A 5,831-nucleotide genomic window follows, 5' to 3' on the forward strand; every position below is an offset into this window, starting at 1 on the left:
TACTACATAATAAAAAAATAAATTAGTATTAATTTTAATATTTTGATTTAATAAATTATATCAACTTCTAAAAATTATATTAAAAGGTACAAATTTTGGGACCCACTACAGCAGAGGCGGAGCATAGCGACGTTTTTTTACTGATTAGCGGCGGTTTTAAACCATCGCAAAATCATAGGCCGGCGGCTCTTCCAACCGCCACGGTTATGGGCGCGGGGATTATATTTGGCGATGATTTTCAGTAACCGCTGGCATAACCGCCGCCAAATCAATATTTCGCGGCAGTCATTCATAAAACCGCCGCCAAACGTGGGTGACACAATTACTAGCATGTTCACCGGCGGTTCCAAAACCGCCACTATTCATTTTGATCTTTTCATGATGCCACTTGTTTTGCTGCGCTTTTAGAACCGCCACAAAACGGTATTATTTTTTCCGAAGCATTTTCCGGCGGTTACAAACCGCCACAATCTTTGATAATTTTCCAGTTACTTTGGGTGACTTTCCTGCGGTTCTAAACCGCTGCTAAATTAAGAATAATTAAATAGCAAGAAATTTGAATTTTTATTAAAAAATCGAATAATTTTTAATATCAGAACTATTTTTTTTCTTTTTGTGGTTTTTTAGATTTTTTTTAATATCTTAAGTGTTAATATTTTAGACTTTAGAATGTAAAATTGTAGAAAAAACAAATAAATTATCTGCAAGCCAAAATATATTCATAAAAATATGAAGAGTACAAATCTCTTGCAAAGAGTTGTATAGTCTAATTCAAAAAAAAAAAATACTTGATTCGATCCAAAATATCTCTAATCCTAGTATTATTGTTCACTCTTTCATTCCACGGAAATCATCCCTATAGCGATGTCTCGTGGCAGTTCCTCACCCTTCCTTTGAAAAAGATAAATCAGAGCTCTGCTACGGGAGGACTTGAGAGTCAGCCTGGTGGGAACCTGAGGCCGAAGGCAGAGCGGTTAGAGGTTGCTGACATCCTGGTCCTGATTTTGGCTTTTTTGTGTACCGACCTTTCCTAGCCATCTTAACGCCCTAACACCAGGGGGCAGGATAAAAATTAAGTCAAATTAAAATCCAATTAAGATGATTTGTTAGTATCCATGAGCAAGTTCGAACAGCATTCATCAACATTTATAACAAAAAAAAAATCACTCAAGCAGAAGGTAAATACATGTTTCATAATCTAGGTCTTTAGTAGTCAATAGTAATGATTTGCTACCAAAATTTAAAAGATGCATTTGAACAATATTGCCCGGTACTTCAGAATAATCAGCTATGTAAAAAACTAAATGATTGATGCATTTATGAGTGTATCTGCACAGAATTTTGGTGATTAATACAGTTATTTAAATGCATTTACAAGCACAATACAAGTGCACCAAAATTGGGGTAAGCGAGATTTATCATTACAAAAGCAAATCATGAACCTTGAAGGCCAAAAACAAGTTATAACACCAAATGAAACCAAAATAAACAAAATATAAAGACTAGTAAACTTCACACAACGGACAGGACTATATTGTGCTTACACCAACTACCTGGAATCAAATTGATATACCTAGTGTTTTCAATGAGTGGAATTTCGTGTGGCAAGAGAAAAGAAGATGTTCAAACTATAGCTGTGTGTTTTTAATCCCCAAAATCCCTACCCTTCATCCTTTCTTCCCAATTAAATAAACTCCCAAGCATATCCTAAGAGAATATTGACACAGTAAGGAAAAGCCATCTCAATAAAATGTTTCATTTTAGTAAAAAAAGAAAAAAGTTAAAAAGGAAGCATACTTTGATAATATAAAAAATAAAATAATGTTTCACCCATGACTCTATTCTTGATTTGTTTATGACCAAAGTCCAAATACAAAATGCTTTTAATAATGTGTACCAATGGTAACGTGTTCACAGGGGGGAAGTTACAACACATAACACGCCTACTGTGCTAACTAAGTAACTATGTATATACCATGATATGAATATATCAAATGTACATGGAAGGATCACAGCCGTTGGTGTTTGGTGAGTGCTGTTTCTCTTTCTGTAATAATGAAGAACCTTGTTTTAGCACTTTTCCTTATGAAGTTATGATAATTTCATTACTATAAAAAATTAAGTTTGGTTAGTTTAATAATTAGTTCATTAATTTATTTAAATAAATGTTAGAATTTGAATTTTATTTTGTGTATATAATAATTAGTTAATAACAAATTTTTAAACTATAGTTGTGTGTTCTTAATCCCCAAAATTCCTACCCTTCATCCTTTCTTCCCAATTAGATTAAACTCCCAAGCATACCTTAAAAGAATATTGACACAGTAAGAAAAAGCCATCTCAATATCAACACATAGATGGAATAATGATATGAAGAACTCCTAAACTCTAGCACTACTCATGAAAACATCAACAATATAAAAGGCTTCAAGATTTTAAAGACACTTATGAGAATCAAATTCATTCAATGCCCTCCAGACACCCACCAAGTTGATCAAAAGGGCATATATGATAAATCAAGTTGTAGACGGTATAAATGCAAGCTTATTATGATCCCAAGAACATCAAAACATATTAAAATATAAAGCTTCATGGGAACATATATGCAAGTTAATCACAGTAGTAGTAATGAATCTATAGTCCATCTCTCATCCTAAATTGTGAAAGTAAACACACCACCTGTTTTCCAACAACTATTGACAGATAGCAAGATATCTTGAATATCCAATGCTTCTTATAAGTCCCATCATGACTATAATAATCAATTAATAATTAAAAATCACACTAATTCACCGAATTAAATGCATGTTCTATTTGAAAGCCGGACAAGTATTCACATAAACTTCATTGACTTGTTCGAACACCTACTGCGATCACATTAGAACATCACAAATATTATTGAAAGAAATTGGGGTGGTTATTGGAACAGAGAGGGCGGGCCTAACAGCAGTCCCGAACCGACGACTACCAAAATAATAGAGAGAGCGACGTGACCGGCAGGTTCTGGAACCTGAAAATCAAGGATAGAGATGAGCAGTTCTCCTCGGTGACAACAAAGACAGGCCAGATTAGTGAGCTAGGGCTGCGTGGGTTATAAAGTGTATAAGGAGTGAGGAGAAGAAGTAGGGCGCAGCAGCTAGGGTTTTTGAAATTGGGTAGAAACAGATCCACTATTTCTTATAATGAGTAAATATTGCCCAAAAAAAAATTAAGTAAGACGCGGGAATGATTATAGCAAGAGAAAACTGAAACACTAAAAATATTATAGAATCTAAATTTATTACTGATTCTTTAATTTTATAATAATAATAATAATAATAATAATAATAATAATAATAGGGTAAAAGGAACAATAATAACAGTAAGCACATCGGACAGTTTTCATTCAAAACTGAAACATCTTATCATATTAAAGTTCATATATATCTTATTTCATATTATAGTTATTCTATTATACAACGTGTCGCAATTAACCTCACAAATGAGAAGCTACATGTCCTAATATAAGAGCTTTGTAAATTGCACCCAAAAAATAAGAGTTCGGAACATCTGATTCTGAGCAGCTAGTAAAGCTAAGTTGATACTTTGGATTTTTGTTGCAGTGAAACAAACCAAAATGGCTTCCAGTTTCAATAGGGCCTTTAAGATCTTCATCAAACATAGCAAACAAATAAATTTAAATTCGACTTTTGTCTTTCCTCTGTTGATAATTTATGTTAGAGCCTTACATTTTTTATTATTAAGTTCAAATTCTGTTGATGCTTCAAAGCAACAGATTTTTGTAAAAGGTATACAATATTTGATGGTTTAATTACTCTGTTGGTCCCTATAGTTTCACCAAATTTTTAATTAGGTCCTTATACTTTTTTTCCTTTCAATTGGGTCCCTATACTACTTTTAATTTTGTAATCACGTCCTTTTCATGTTAAAAATGATAAAATTAACATAATATTTTTACCAAAATACATGCGATCAAAGATTTAATTAAGTTTTTAATTATAAATACCTTCAATTTGCAAAGAAATATTCAGTTAACTCTAATAATTTTTATACTAGAAAGGACTTAATTATAAAATTAAAGCAGTGTAAGGACCCAATTGAAAGAAAAAAAAGTATAGGGACCTAATTAAAAATTTGGTGAAACTACAGGGACCAACAGAGTAATTAAACCTATTTGATATTTGCATGTCTTTTGAAGACTTCATTTGTATGCTTTTGTGCCTTATCTTTTTCCTCCCACATTTTACAGGTAATCTGTTGCAGTCAGCATTTTAGTATGGACTTATTGTCCATTTCAGGATCTATCCCATAATTTATGTCATCCTTATTGTCCTGGTTCTTGATCTAAATTTCTTCCCATCCGATCGGAAACCTATCCTAAAGAACTGGATTCCTGCTCAAGCAGAAAGACTCAATGATGGGAATTGCTTGTGTTCCTTACATAATCTCTTATATGCATATTTACCAGGAAGAGGTTGATGTTTGGACTGGTTTCGGCAACTGTTTTCTTCTTATTTACTGGTTTGTCCTGTTATTTATATGGATGGGAATTCCTACATGAGGCACTACTATCATACAATAAAAACAAGAGTAAATACTAAATACTCAATCCAACCATGACCATTTACTTGTTATAGAATGAATGCTAACAAAGTTGAATCAATAGTCTCTGCTCTCTGTAACCAGCAAGTATATTGAATTAGATATGTAGAGTTACATAAGAATTGTGTTATGACTATTGCTCAGAGCAAATGAATCAACAGGAGTTTAAGAAAATGCTTCATCAAAAGAGGTGAATTGCAAAAAGGGAGCTATTAACTATTTAACTCAACTTCTCTACTACTATATAAAGGTGTTGGCTACTTGGCAGAGTTTAACTGCCATGCCTTGCCATTGCACTGAAATTTAACCTGTTTTGAAAATAACATGGATGTGAATACTCCTTCCACAATTTATCTTACATTTTCTACGAATGTTTCTTTTTCTCTTTAACAGCACCTACTATTACTTGTTAGGAATCTAATAGAAAATTTATATAACATGAGAATATAATTATAAAATTATAAACTACAGATATTTTTTGTTAAAAATTTGATAAAACTGTAAGAACCTATAACTTAATTAAATCTTAAAATAAATTTCCAGTTACTTGATTGAAAGATCACTTCAAATCAAACTTTAGAACGAATAAAGTGTTTGTCTTGTAATAAATTTTTCTCTCTATCTCTCCCACTTCACACTTCTTATAATTAATATGGATTACTCATTACACATTACACATATACTTTTTGCTGTAATTCGTTGAAGTGTCTCCAATTTTTTTACTTTAACATCATGAATCTATATTTATACTATTTATTTTAATTTTTCTTTAATGAATTTGTTATTAGCTATGTTCTTCTATTTATGCAGAGGTTCTTCAGGAGATTAAACATCAACTGAAAATCTCTATTGCAAATTCGTACATATACATGCATCAAACATCTCTCACTTTTCTTATTTTATTACCACTTTTGATTCTTCAAAATGAAAATAAAAACACACACATGATCAAACAACAACACGGTTTCTCATCATCATCCACTTCTTCAGTTTTTCCATTGATGATCGATCGTAAGAAAAAGGGGAGGAAAAAAGCAACAATGAACAATCAATTGAGAATCACAGAATCTGTAAAATTAAATCAATCGAATGGTATCAACATGCTCTATTGATCACTCAAACCATTCAACCTTGTTTCTCAACTCCACACTCATCACAGAATGCGAAAAGTACTCTAGATGTCTACACAATAAGAGAGTGACTCAAGGGTGAGAGATAGACGATATTAA

This window comes from Arachis ipaensis, chromosome B04, assembly GCF_000816755.2.
Source record: "Arachis ipaensis cultivar K30076 chromosome B04, Araip1.1, whole genome shotgun sequence".
In the NCBI taxonomy this organism is placed as follows: domain Eukaryota; kingdom Viridiplantae; phylum Streptophyta; class Magnoliopsida; order Fabales; family Fabaceae; genus Arachis; species Arachis ipaensis.